The sequence below is a fragment of the Bufo gargarizans genome, chromosome 1, assembly GCF_014858855.1.
Source record: "Bufo gargarizans isolate SCDJY-AF-19 chromosome 1, ASM1485885v1, whole genome shotgun sequence".
Taxonomy (NCBI): Eukaryota; Metazoa; Chordata; class Amphibia; order Anura; family Bufonidae; genus Bufo; species Bufo gargarizans.
In genome coordinates, this window is record NC_058080.1 from 52,546,235 (window position 1) to 52,561,827 (window position 15,593).

General features: G+C 44.1%; 1 protein-coding gene across 2 annotated transcripts in view; it reads right to left on the bottom strand.

The window, feature by feature from the left end:
* Positions 1-15,593, bottom strand: part of LZTS3 (leucine zipper tumor suppressor family member 3) — a 98,420-nt gene that overhangs the window by 55,839 nt on the left and 26,988 nt on the right. The window contains exon 1 of one of the 2 annotated variants that reach the window (XM_044278599.1): positions 10,577-10,684. The exons of the other annotated variant lie outside the window; for it this stretch is intronic. The gene's annotated coding sequence lies outside the window, so the exon portion shown is untranslated. Of the gene's footprint in view, positions 1-10,576; positions 10,685-15,593 lie in introns of those variants that run through there. 2 annotated transcript variants of the gene reach the window in all.

Genomic DNA, 15,593 nt, shown 5'->3' on the forward strand with positions numbered 1-15,593 from the left:
CTCCCCCTGCATAAGACCTGTCACTTGCTCACAGAGCCACTGGGGACCGGGGCCTACGCTGCCGCCCGCAACCGCCTGAGAACCTCCTCAACCTACTCCATCAGGTGCCTTCTGCTCTGCTTGTTCTGAGGTACAATCTAAAATGGCGTCCGTGCCCCACGATGCCCTCCCTTATAAAGCCTTGCCCTCTCCCCTAGAGACACACCCCGCATCAGTTAAATTAACCCCTAGTTCACCCGTCCCCTTACCAAAATTTTATCACGTGGGCCTCCCCTTAGGCTGAAGCCCTAGTACGGCCCTTTCTAAATGATAGCTAAACTACTGACCACCAGGTACTAGAAGATGCCTGAACAATTGACCGCTAGGAACCAGATTATGACTGCCCCCCTTAATGACTAAGATCTAGATAATGGCTATACCACTATCCACCAGGTACCAAGTGATGAAACTATCACTTTTTATAACACACAGTCACTGTAATCACCAGATCTTAATTACCACTTAGGAATAAACTGTGGAATATTTTACTGGCCACCAGGGACCAGATGTTGCACAACCCATTGACCATCAGGTACCTGGTGTTACATTTTGCTCCTTGCACTTAATATGCTTTCTTTGTGTTAATGTGGTTGTGGACCTCATTCCAAGTGTACCGTGATGTGGTCATCTAGTAACAGTACAATGGACGCTACTACACAGGTATCATTGTCAGGAGGTACAGAGAGCTAAATCACTTCTGCTCATAGTCCGTAGTAGTAACCAGTGTATAACTAAACTTCATGCTCCATCCTTGATCCAATAATCATTGTAAACTACATGACAACCTATTGACGTGTCTATATTTCTGGGGATGACATCTTATAATGATTATTGCATATCGTCTAAACTCCATCTTCATCTAAACTACTGTCTTAGCCCTAAGGTCAGCCTCCAAATTCCCACAGGTCTTCTGCTCCTCAGATTAAAACGGTTCTAAAAGACTCTGAGATGTTCTGCTCTAGTTAAGGCAGCAAAATGAAGATATTTGCATAAAATGAAGAGAGAAAAGTACAACTCAGCTTTCCCCATGAGTTAATCAGCAGACGTGAATGTGAGAAAAGCTGTACTCTGGAGCGCCGGTTAATTGCATCCCCAGCGTACGCTCTCTTTCTGAACACATTGCTCCAGTCCCTGGGAAGACCACTCTTCCAGATCTGCCTTCTTTTTATCCATGTGTTAAAAATGTCTTCTCATCTCCTATTATTTGTATGTGGATGCCGCATTACTCACTGGTGATGAAAACTCGGGATGTTATAAAAATGTATTTGCTTTTATGGAGGTCACGGCAGGTTAGGGCCTTTAAAGGTGTCCTCCATGTGGGAGTCATATTGCTTGTTTGACCAACAGCTATCTCTCCTTACTCCCCCATACACACATGGTTCTGAGAAAGGCGCTGCCAGACACCTCATAGCACAATGTCTGATAGAGTTGGGTTACATTTCTGGGCCCAGCAACAATGTCTTGCTCGGCTGCTCCCTTCTTTCTCTGTCTGGATGTAGCAGACACATTGTCAGGTGGGACAGAGGTTGGAGGACCACCATTGTTGCCATAAATGTAAATCTCACAGGTAGGACATGTCTGCAGTGGGACCAATTACCCCGCGAAGGGTATTCTACTGTCCACTACTGGAATTTGCTCTCAAAGTATGTAGTAGAAACAGGGACACTAAGACGAATGTGGATGTGTCCTACAAATCCATTAGGCATGGGTGTTTTAGTGGTGGCTTTTCTACTGTGCCATAGACATTCTTTGCAACACTAGTGTGGCTCTCTATCTGTTGATTAACTACAGCTCCCAGCATGCTGGGTGGTATAGTTCCCCAACAGCTGGACAGCTGCAGGATGTAGACTACTGCATTTGGGCATATCTCTCAGATCTGCACATTCCTCAACCAGGAGTCTGCAAAAATGCTTGTACATGCCCTCATCATCTCCCGTCTAGACTACCGTAACATTCTCTTCTGTGGCCTCGGATCTAGCACTCTTGCTTCCTTCCAATCTATCCTCAACTTGGCCGCTCAACTCTCCCCATTTTACTTCTCTGACTCTTCTCTCTGCCAATCCCTTCATTGGCTCCCCATTGTCCAGAGAATCTGATGACATACAAGGCCATCCACAACCTGTCCCCTCCATATATCTGTGACCTGATCTCCCTATACTTTCCCACACGCAATCTCTGTTCCTCAGAAGACCTCCTTCTCTTCTCTCCTCTTATCTCCTCTTCCCACAATCGCCTCCAAGATTTCTCCTGTGCATCCCCCATACTCTGGAACTCACTACCCCAACATATCAGACTCTCACCTACAGTGGAATCCTTCAAAAGAAACCTGAAAACCAAACCTCTTGAGACAAGTCTACAACCTACAGTGACCCTGCTGCCTCTATACCATTATGACCAGCTTAACTGTCACCTACTATATCCTTCTCCCATACCATGTAGATTGTAAGCCCTCACGGGCAGGGCCCTCTCTCCTTCTGTACTAGTTTGTAACTCGTCTAGTTAATGCTTAGTGCAATTGTTTTATGTTATGTATGTGATCCCTTTTCATATGTACAGCGCCATGGAATAAATGGCGCTATAATAATAAATAATAATAATGTTTAGACTGAAAAGTCTGATGTTGATTTAGAAGAAGATCAGACTGACCCTCAAAGTAGATTCGCATGCAGATTTGCCCCATCCAGGGTGACTAATGTGCGTGTGGCTACCCACCCCGTCGTTGTAACGTCACTATTTTTTTGTGAAAAAAATCTGTGATTCCGTGCAGAATTGCCAGTGACATGGAAGAGAGGAGCTTTGTGGTGGATTCCACATGGATAGCTGTGCTATTGTAAGATCTGAGCACCGTAATACTCCCACTGCAGACGCGGCATTCATGGCTCCGGCTAGCAATCAGGTGTGCCTTGTATAGACCTGTCATCGATAACATAGCTCCTCCTGCTGCGGAGAAGATATTTCACAAATCAGCTGCGATGGCTGTTTTGACTTGAAAGCACAATGAGCACATAGAAGCCATTACCGCGGGTATATTATTACTATTATTGTCCTATTAATACGAATAATTACTGTAAGTACAGCGAGAGTATGTGGCTGCTGGCGCTAATAGAGAGGGCTTCCGACCTCAGCTACGATATGACCTTATAGGCTACATATGTCTAGGGAGGATCTTACCATCCAACATTTTAGTCCTATGCCGTGGAACATTTACGCTCTATCCATTCTGACCAAAATCATATAAAAAAAATTGGAGGACAGGTCATCTATATGAAAATACCAGAAAAAAAAAACTTTAACTGAATGGGACTGAGATGCACCAGGCACAACCGCTACCAATTTTAAAGGGCTTCTGTCACCCCCCATTTAGCAATTTTCAGTATCGGACATTAGCTATTTCCTAATGTCAGTTGAGTCCATATATATCACTCTTACCTCTCTCTGTGCTGTAATTTCTTAAAAAATCATACTTTTATAATATGCTAATTACTTCGCTACCAGCAAGTTGGGCGGTAACTTGCTGGTAGCCGCCGCATCCTCGGACTATAAACACGCCCCCTCCTCCACTTGATAGACAGGGCCAGCGAGCGCTCTGCTCCTCCCGCTGGCCCTGTCTGCCCATGAAATCCCGCTCGTTTCCTCAGTGCGCCTGCGCCAATGACGTCAGCCTACACCCGGAAAAGAAGACTGCTATCTTTTTTTTAAGATCAAGGTCCTGAAAAATCCCTTTTACAACACAGAAAATAACAACTACTGCTGCCTATTCCTGGGTTGTACAGCAGAAGTTGCCAAAATGACTTCCTGTGACATCACTTCCTGCTCCACAGCTAATGGCTGAAGCGTCACTCTTTACATAAAACTGGTCACATTGCAGATTTTTCTGTCAGAAAAATCTTCCAGGAAATCTAAACCTGCGATTTCTGTGGTAGATTTGCAGTTGCACACGTCACAGATCCAAATGTCGATTAAATGGAGCTCATCTGCAAGTGGCCACCGCCCACGGAAACTACGTGAAGAATGAACGTGTCAATTTTCAAAAACATTTTTTTTTACCACAAGGATGTCTAATCTGGACAGGCAAAATTTAATTGGGACGGATTCCGATTGACAACTCGTTGAGGCGGATATTGAGCAGAATCTACGAGGATTTCGGACTGTTATATGCACCGAAGTCCACGCGGAAAGTGCACTGTGTGAACGTGCCCAAGGGGTATGTTATAAGCAGCTAAAACAGTATCTAGAAAACTGCACGTGCTTTTGTTTCAGCTGTGGTGCATTAACCCGTACATGTATGGCGCATGGGAGCTCAGTGGCACCATAGCCACGATCGGAGACAACTCTGATCTTGGACTTTGAAGCACTCAGATACCATGTTTTTACTTCCAAAGTTTCTATCTAGCCCTGCCTGTGGCAGGGTTAAAGGGGTTGTCTCACTTCAGCAAATGGCATTTATCACGTAGAGAAAGTTACTACAAGGCTCTTAATAATGTATTGTTATTATCCATATTGCCCCCTTTGTTGGCTGGATTCATTTTTCCATCACATTTATACACTGGTGGTTTCCAGGGGAGATTTATCAAAACTGGCTTAGTTGCCCATGGCAACCAATCAGATTTCACCTTTCATTTTGCAAAGGAGCTGTGAAAAATGAAAAGTGGAATCTGATTGGTTGCGGTTGCTATGGGCACCTAAGCCAGTTTTAATTATACCAGTTTTGATAAATCTCCCCCATCGTCTTCTCTAGACAAGGTGCTGAGATCACAAGGATTTCTCACTTGGACAGACCTCAAATATTTCCAGGTTTCTCACAGATCAAAGTGAAGTTTGTAGGAATTTATAAGCAAAATCTAAACTTTCAACCCAGTTATCTCCACACGTCCTCCTCGTGGCTTATCGCTATAATGGAATGCTGGGATGTCATATGAGAAGTATTACGTCACGGCGATAATACAAAGCATACATCAAATGTTGAGCAGAGGGAGCGGGTGAGGTGAGAGAGCAGGAGAGGCAAGGAAGTGGGCGAGGTGAGGGAGCGGACGAGACGAGGGAGCGGGCCAGGCGAGGAAGCGGGAGAAGCGAGGGAGCGGGTGAGGCGAAGGAGTGCGGGGGCAAAGGAGTGCGATAAGCAAGGGAGTGGGAGAGGCGAGGGAGCTGACGAGGCAAGGGAGCGGATGAGGCGAGGGAGTGGGAGAGGCAAGGAAGTGGGCGAGGTGAGGGAGCGGAAGAGACGAGGGAGCGGATGAGGCGAGGAAGCGGGAGAAGCGAGGGAGCGGGCGAGGCAAAGGAGTGCAGGGGCAAAGGAGTGCGATAAGCGAGGGAGTGGGAGAGGCGAGGGAGCGGACGAGGCAACGGAGCGGATGAGGCGAGGGAGTGGGAGAGGCGATGGAGCGGGTGAGGCGAAGGAGAGGCGAGGGAGTGGGGGCGAGATGAGAGAGCGGGCGAGGGAGAGGCGATGGCACAAGCGAGGCGAAGGAGCGGGCGAGGCGAGGGAGTGGATGAGGCGAAGGAGTGGGGGGCAAAGGAGTGGGAGAAGCAGAGCGGGAGAGGCGAGGGAACGGAAGAGGCAAGGGAGCGGGCGAGGTGAGGGAGAAGGCGAGGCAGCGGGCGAGGTGTGGGAGCAGGTGAGGGAGCAGGAGAGGCGAGGGAGCGGGCGAGGGAGCAGGCGAGACGAAGCAGTGAACCACCACCTGTGCTCTATAGTGATCACTGATTGCTCGTCTCCTCGCCCGATTACTCGGGGCAGCACTGTTGGCGATTACGATTAATGCCATTATACTCTATACAGAGAACACTACAACCCCCAGCAAGACCCGACCACTGGACATGAGTATAATACATTCTATCATACTCTATACAGAGAACACTACCACCCCCAGCATAACCTGACAAGTGGACATGACCAGAATACAACTATATTATACTGTATACATAGAATACTACAACCCCCAACATGTAGTGACCACTAGACATAACACAATGCAATTATATTATACTCTATACCTAGAACACTACAACCCCCTATAACCATAATACAATTTTATCATACACTATACGTAGAATACTACAACCACTAACATGCCCTAAGCACTGGACAGGACTGTAATACAATTCTATTATGCTCTATACCTAGAACACTACAACCCCCAACATGTAGTAACCACTGGACATGCCCATAATACAATTCTATAATGCTCTATCCCTAGAACACTACAACCCCCAACATGTAGTAACCACTGGACATGCCCATAATACAATTCTATTATGCTCTATACCTAGAACACTACAACCCCCAACATGTAGTGACCACTGGACATGCCCATAATACAATTCTCGTATAATCTATACCTAGAACACTACAACCCCCAACATGTAGTGATCACAGGAAATGCCCATAATACAATTATATTATGCTCTATAACTAGAACACTACAACCCCCAACATGTAGTGACCACTGGACATACCCATAATACAATTCTATTATGTTCTATACCTAGAACACTACAACCCCTATTATCTATGTCTGTACATCGCTGCTGTGAGGATCTCACAAGTCATTATACCAGAAATAAAGTCATATTCGGTGTATACAGTGAGGAACTGAAGTGTGTGAACACCCTGTGATTTTGCAAGTTCTCCCACTTAGAAATCATGGAGGGGTCTGGTCACATTGTAGGTGTATTCCCGCTCTGAGAGACAGAATAAATAAACAACAATTCAGGAAATCCCATTGTATGATTTTTGAAGAATGTATTTGTCTTGCACTGCTGAACATAAGTATTTGAACACCTGAGAAGATCAGTATTAATATTTGGTACAGAAGCCTTTGTTTGCAATTACAGAGGTCAAACGTTCCCTGTAGTTCTTGACCAGGTTTGCACACACTGCAGCAGGGGCTTCGGCCGACTCCTCCACACAGATCTCCTCTAGATCTATCAGGTTTCTGGGCTGTCGCTGAGCAACACAGAGTTTCAGCTCCCTCCAAAGATGTTCTATTGGACTTAGGTCTGGAGACTGGCTAGGCCACTCCAGAACCTGGATATGCTTCTTACGGAGCCACTCCTTGGTTATCCTGGCTGTGTGCTGCGGGTCGTTGTCATGTTGGAAGACCCAGCCACGACCCATCTTCAATGCTCTGACTGAGGGAAGGAGGTTGTTGCTCAAAATATCACAATAAATGGCCCCATTCATCCTCTCCTTATCACAGTGCAGTCGTCCTGTCCTCTTTGCAGAAAAGCACCCCCAAAGCATGATGTTACCACCCCATGCTTCACAGTAGAGATGGTGTTCTTGGGATGCAATTCGTCCTTTTTCCTCCAAACACGACGAGTGAAGTTTAGACCAAAAAGTTCTACTTTGGTCTCATCTGACCACATGACTGTCTCCCATGCCTCCTCTGGATCATCCAGATGGTCATTGGCAATCTTTAGACGGGCCTGGACATGTGATGACTTGAGCAGGGCAACCTTCCGTGCAATACATGATTTCAAACCATGACAACATAGTGTTCTACCGACAGTGACCTTTGAAATTGTGGTCCCAGCTCTCTTCATGTCATTGACCAGCTCCTCCCTTGTAGTTCTGGGCTGATTCCTCACCTTTCTTATCATCAGTGATACCCCACAAGGTAGGATCTTGCATGGAGGCCCAGTTCAAGGGAGAATGATAGTCGTCTTTAGCCTCTTCCGTTTTCTAACAATTGCTCCAACAGTTGATCTATTTTCACCAAGCTGCTTGGCAATTGCCCCGTAGCCCTTCCCAGCCTTGTGGAGGTCCACAATTTTGTCTCTGGTGTCTTTTGACAGCTCTTTGGTCTTGCCCATGGTAGTAGATGGCATCTTACTGACTGTGGGGTGGACAGGTGTCTTTAAAGAGCTCAGACAGGTGAGTAGATTAATGAGTGGAGTAGAGGTGGACTTTGTAAAGGCACAGTAACAGGTCTTTGAGAGGCGGAATTCTTGCTGTTTCTCAGGTGTTCAAATACTTCTGTTCAGCAGTGCAAGACAAATAAATTCTGTAAAAATCATACAATGTGATTACCTGATTTTTTTTTATTCTGTCTCTCAGAGCGGGGATGCTCCTACAATGTGAGTTTCAGACCCCTCCATGATTTCTAAGTGGGAGAACTTGCAAAATCGCAGGGTGTTCACACACTTCTGTTCCTCACTGTACATCAGCTGTGCGATAAGGTAGACAAAATATAACAAGATCCTTCAGAAGCCGTACACCTGCTTGTTGATGATTTCCAATATGTCAGAGCTGCAGTTTGTGTCTCTTCCTAATGTGAATGAGGACAGAGAGTATAAGCCATAGACAGCCATTTCTGAGTTAGTTGTGATGTCCCCATGGTCCAGGTGTCCACAGCCCCATCCTGACACCAAAAAAACCCTACATTCTGCTGTTTGTCAAGGGGAAAGTGCTTGGCACCACAGGGGGCAGCGCGCTTTGCAAGCCTGTGTGCTGTTCAGTGGGGGGGTTGTGGTAAATCCTCATGGGGGCCCTATTTACAAGTCTGCTACTACCAGTAACACCCCTATATGTTCCACTACAACCCCCATCATCACATGAACCAGACACCAACAGACCTATCCTGCCTGTGCTGCAGAGAATAAGAGCCAGGAGAGGGTTAACCGAGCGGGAGCAATCCCACATATAAATCACCCTGAGTGGATGATGGAAGAGCTTCACATGTATGTAAGAGGAAGAGTAGAGCTCTGCTACATGTAACACTATAGATGGCGGCATATACATGCAGGGACTACTATCCTATACATAGACCGTGGGGACTGTGAACATCATTAACGCATCGTGGCATTCTCAGGGATCAGTCCATATCATCATCATTAATAGTGGTCCTTCAAGTCAGTTATTATCAACATCAAGTTCCTTAAAATCCATGTCCTCCCCATCAGAATCACCATCATGATTACCATCATAATCACCATCATCATTATTAACAATGTTCTTTAGGTCAGTCATTATCATCAAGTTCCTTAAAATCCATGTCTTCATCCTCATCATAATCATCACCATTACCATCATAATCACCATCATCATTATTAATAATGTCCTTCAGGTCAGTCGTTATCATCATCAAGTGTCTTAAAATCAATGTCCTCACCATCATCTTCATCATAAATCACCATCAATATTAATAATGTCCTTCAAGTCAGTTATTGTCTTCAAGTGCCTTAAAATCTGTATCATCACCATCATCATCATATATAAATCATTATAAAGCTTCCTCCAGTCACTTATCATTATCTGATCTTCATGACTAATATCACTAAAAACCTTGGTTGGTTTCACCACCATCCTCATCATCATCCCTATTATTATCATCATTATTAATGATAAGTCGACTGGATCATTACCATCATCATCACAATCATCAGCTTCTTCATTATCATCATCATCATTATTAATAAAGTCCTATAAGTCAGTCATTGTCATCCTCACACCATGATTAAGGAAAAGTCGCACTATGTCCGAAACGCGTTGGCAGTGATTACTGTCTTGTGCTGGATGTTTTCAACTTGTTTACAATAAATACAGAGCTGTAAGGAGTGCTGACCCAATTCCAGACTACTCCCTGCACCCAATGCCAGGACATCCACAATGACAAGACTGGAGGTCAGCCAACCTAATGTGTCTTCATGAAGTGCCTTATAAAATCTGAGTCCTGTCATCATCATCATCATCGTTACTATTATTATAAAGCTCCTTCAGTCACTTACTATTATTATATAATCATCACAACTATCATTACTAAAGGCCTTTAGAGTCCGTATCATCCTCATCATCCTCCCTGTTATTATAATTACTAGCAATATGAAGACAATTGGATCATCATCACCATCCTCTTCAGATCCATAACTTCTCCACCAAATATGAATTTCACCAGCATCCAACTTGAAGTATTCAAATTTATTAAAAATGAGGTATATTTCACACAATGTTTCAACCCATGTAGGAGCCTTTTTCCCATCCATATCATCATCAGTAATCATCATCCTCAAGCAAGTCCATATCCTCTTCAAGGGTCTTCAGGTCCATATAATCTTCATCTTTATCATCAAGTAGGTCCATATCATCTTCAAGGGTCTTCAGGTCCATATAATCTTCATCTTTATCATCAAGTAGGTCCATATCATCTTCAAGGGTCTTCAGGTCCATATAATCTTCATAATTATCATCTATAACATCATCATCATCCACGAGGGTCTTAAGGCCCATACCATATCATCATTATTAAAAATCCATATCATCCTCATCATCAACCAAGACCATAAAATAATCATCACCCTTATTGATAACAAGTTCTATCACATCAATTTTATCATCATCATGACTTTAATGAAGACCATTATTGTTTTTATCCTGTGTCATAGTTAGATTCATCATCATCCTCACTAAAGGCCTTCATAGTCATCCTCCTACTATTAAGTGCCTATATGCAGCCACAAGAATGGCACATTTGGTCTGGAGGAGCCTGTGACAGGTTGGAGAACTGCTGCTGAGGCCTGGTGCTCCCCCTCCTCTTACCTTTGCAAATTGTCTTCTCAGATCACGTTGTAGGGCCTCTCAGTCCCCATGCTGTGTGATAGCTCCTCGGGGCTGCTCCATCCCCAGCACTGCAGCACGGCCGAGCCTTCCCTGGGATCATATGGAAGGAGCTGCAGCTTCATGTGTGTGTAGTGGTGTCTCCAGCACTGAGTCACGTCGCTGGGTAGGACTGAATGTTCAGTTGGGCTGATAGGTGGGTGGCGAGGCTTCTGTGCAGCGCGGTGCCAGCTCACCAGCCAAGAAATATCTATTATATTCTTCTGATGAAAAAAAATCATCATCTAATTATAGAGCCTGGGAACTAGCGAGAAAAGCCCTGCACCGACAGCGATGACAGTCATCAAGTCCATATATGTCATCCTATGTATGGAGTATCTATCTATATAATGTCTATCTATTATCTATCTCCTATCTATCTATTATCTATCTATCTATCCATCTATCTATCTCATATCTATCTATCTATCTATCTATCTATCTATCTCCTATCTATCTATCTCCTATCTATCTATCTATCTATTTCATATCTACTATCTATCTATCTATCTATCTATCTATCCATCTATCATCTATATTTCTTTTTTTATATATTCAATGTCTATCTATCTATCTATCTATCTATCTATCTATCTATCTATCCATCTATTATCTATCTATCTATCTATCTATCTATCTCATATCTATCTATCTATCTATCTTTCTATCTCCAATAACTATGTCTGACTGCCTGTCTGTTTATCTATCACCTATCTATCTTCCTTTACTCAAAGCATGTTCATCACATGTGGAGGGAAGGGCCTACAGCCATTTCACATGTTCACACATTTTGTCAAGGCCAAACTGAGATGGAAAAGGACCTAGTTAGTGAACAGCAAACTAAGCTGTAGAAACCAGTGTCAGGCAGCTGCTGCCAAGGCCAATAAGATAATGGGTTGCATCAAAAGGGGCATAGATTCCCGTGATGAGAACATAGTCCTACCACTTTACACATCACTAGTCAGACCACACATGGAGTACTGTGTACAGTTCTGGGCTCCTGTGAACAAGGCAGACATAGCATTGCTGGAGAGGGTTCAGAGGAGGGCAACTAAAGTAATAACTGGAATGGGTGGACTACAGTACCCTGAAAGATTATCAAAATTAGGGTTATTCACTTTAGAAAAAAGACGACTGAGAGGAGATCTAATTACTATGTATAAATATATCAGGGGTCAGTACAGAGATCTCTCCCATCATCCATTTATCCCCAGGACTGTGACTGAGACGAGGGGACATCCTCTGCGTCTGGAGGAAAGAAGGTTTGTACACAAACATAGAAGAGGCTTCTTTACGGTAAGAGCAGTGAGACTATGGAGCTCCCTGCCTGAGGAGGTGGTGATGGTGAGTTCACTAAAGGAAGAGGGGCCTGGATGTATTTCTGGAGCGTAATAATATTACAGGCTATAGCTACTAGAGAGGGGTCGTTGATCCAGGGAGTTATTCTGATTGTCTGATTGGAGTCGGGAAGGAATTTTTTCCTCTAAAATGAAAAGTTTTTCTTTCTTCTAGATCCACATTGCCGGATAATACTGTAGGCTGGACTAGATGGACATACATTGATAAAATCTGTTGGGCAGCCAAATCCAGGTCTGAGCAGACATACCCTGTGGATCGTCATGAGCCCCTGGTTTATTATTTGTGACTGAGATGTCCCTGATCCACGTTGCCTTAGATGCTTGACTACCAACAGGCCACCCACAAACAATTCCATTTCAGTCAGAAGAACCTCCATAAAAGATGCCAGCACAACCTGGAACCAGCGCCTTTAAGTCATTGCTACTAAACAGGGACTCCTCTGTCCACTGAAGCATCACCGCTTTCTACTCCTGCACCGTCTGCAATAAACATCTGCTGGAGCTTATCTCAAGATAATGAGTTCTGCATCAGAAATTTCCAGGAAGGGAACCATTAACACCTTGTCTACCGGCCATCTCTAGTCCCAAAGATCCATGTCCTTACACGTATTCCTTCAGAATATGCAAGTTTGCAAAATATAATGATAACTTGACTTTGAACCATATGGGAAATTCTTGCCTGAAAATGAAAAGTTGACCCACCAAACCGACGTAGATGGGACTGATCTAACCATTTTTGGTAGCACAGACATGGCAATTATTGAGTCCGTCTATGACGTAAGGCACACGAGACCGGTGGTGGCAAGCCCCAGTTTCTCTATGGGTACAGCCTGCCACTTTTTATTATGGGGATGTCTGGTGTAGAAAAACTATTTCCCAGGACCTTATTAGGGCACTATTGTGTTAATAAAGGGGGCGCCACAATTGTAATCACCATCAGTTACAGTAGCTGGAGAAAAGAGCATCTACAAAGAGCATCTCTCTCTCTGGAGGAACTAGCACATCCGTGTGTTAAAAGCCCATTGAATTCAAGGAGCAGCATGTAATGCTTTATTTCTCCTGTGGTGGCGCTGCAGCAGAACTGAACACTTGTTGCCAGGTTCCCATGCAGATTACAGTTGATCACAAAGGATCTCAGCAGGGAGATAACCTGTGATCAGCTCAGTTTTGGGAGACCCTGCAAACATGAAAAGGGATTGCGCAAAATTGTCTAAATCTTTTTAGTTTAGGTTCAGGTCAGCTTTTGGAAAAGATCTCCACTGATCAGATTCTTAGGGTACAGCCCCACTACCAAGTCTACGGGATCTCCATAAATATCTATCTATAGAAAGACTAAAAGCCAAAAGTGACTTGGTCCTTGGTAGAACACAGGGGTCTTCTCCTTCTTGTGATCATTAGCTCAGGGGCCTCCACCGAAGAGAACCTTGAACATGTTTACAAGACATGAAATGTTTTACAATACTTCAGGCAACAGGCTACCATATACTTTATTACATCTCTGTATACTGTTGGTTAATGATTGGCAGAAAATGTTCATTTTCCCTGCAGCACCCCCACAGGGGAAAGGAAGTATTACACTGCTGGTTCCTCCAGGGCAAGAGGTGCATTTTGTCACCGTTCTCTACTCGAAATGAGGATTGTGAAAAAGGGGATGCTCATTACGTAATTGTTTTTCTAAATTAGTGAACCCCCTTATATCAGACCTGACAAAACCAGTTCTGCTGGTGACTTCCGGTAATAACGCGGTTTATATTTGCTTAATGACCCCCACTGAGTTCCATAATTAGCTTGCAGATGGTGTAATCTCTCGTGTTCACCATAATGTTTATTTATTGCATTTTTCCCAGGTTAGAGAAGTGCTTGGCTCTGGATCCCTTTCTGTCAGGAGTTTAGCAGCGACTATCTGCACGGTTGCTATGGAGACCATTATACGTACCTACTTTGGGCCCGTACCCAACGCACCTCCGGGATGAATCATCTCGTGTTTTATATATATATATATATATATATATATATATATATATATCCGAGAAGGATTGCTGTAACTATAATGCAGTATACAACCGCCGATACAGCGAGGAGGGATCTACATAGCGATGACATCACACAGCAATATCACATCTGTCCGCGATGCGGGGGAAACCTGCTTCAATGACCCATGGTATTATATGTGGGACAACGGTAAAAGCAAGCCATCATGGAGCATGTGAGGAGGAAAAAAGGCTAATTTTGTCCTTATGCCCCACCCATTTATATACAGTTGCAAGAAAAAGTATGTGAACCCTTTGGAATGATATGGATTTCTGCACAAATTGGTCATAAAATGTGATCTGATCTTCATCTAAGTCACAACAATAGACAATCACAGTCTGCTTAAACTAATAACACACAAAGAATTAAATGTTACCATGTTTTTATTGAACACACCATGTAAACATTCACAGTGCAGGTGGGAAAAGTATGTGAACCCCTAGACTAATGACATCTCCAAGAGCTAATTGGAGTGAGGTGTCAGCCAACTGGAGTCCAATCAATGAGATGAGATTGGAGGTGTTGGTTACAGCTGTCCTGCCCTATGAAAAACACACACCAGTTCTGGGTTTGCTTTTCACAAGAAGCATTGCCTGATGTGAATGATGCCTCGCACAAAAGAGCTCTCAGAAGACCTACGATTAAGAATTGTTGACTTGCATAAAGCTGGAAAGGGTTATAAAAGTATCTCCAAAAGCCTTGCTGTTCATCAGTCCACGGTAAGACAAATTGTCTATAAATGGAGAAAGTTCAGCACTGCTGCTACTCTCCCTAGGAGTGGCCGTCCTGTAAAGATGACTGCAAGAGCACAGCGCAGACTGCTCAATGAGGTGAAGAAGAATCCTAGAGTGTCAGCTAAAGACTTACAAAAGTCTCTGGCATATGCTAACATCCCTGTTAGCGAATCTACGATACGCAAAACACTAAACAAGAGTGGATTTCATTGCAGGATGCCACAGAGGAAGCCACTTGCTGCACATTTACAGTTTGCACATGAGCACCTGGATGTTCCACAGAAGTACTGGCAAAATATTCTGTGGACGGATGAAACCAAAGTTGAGTTGTTTGGAAGAAACACACAACACTATGTGTGGAGATAAAGAGGCACAGCACACCAACATCAAAACCTTATCCCAACTGTGAAGTATGGTGGTGGGGGCATCATGGTTTGGGGCTGCTTTGCTGCGTCAGGGCCTGGACGGATTGCTATCATCGAAGGAAAAATGAATTCCCAAGTTTATCAAGACATTTTGCAGGAGAACTTAAGGCCATCTGTCCACCAGCTGAAGCTCAACAGAAGATGGGTGTTGCAACAGGACAACGACCCAAAGCATAGAAGTAAATCAACAACAGAATGGCTTAAACAGAAGAAAATCCGCCTTCTGGAGTGGCCCAGTCAGATTCCTGACCTCAACCCGATTGAGATGCTGCGGCATGACCTCAAGAAAGCGATTCACACCAGACATCCCAAGAATATTGCTGAACTGAAACAGTTCTGTAAAGAGGAATGGTGAAGAATTACTGCTGACCGTTGTGCACGTCTGATCTGCAACTACAGGAAACGTTTGGTT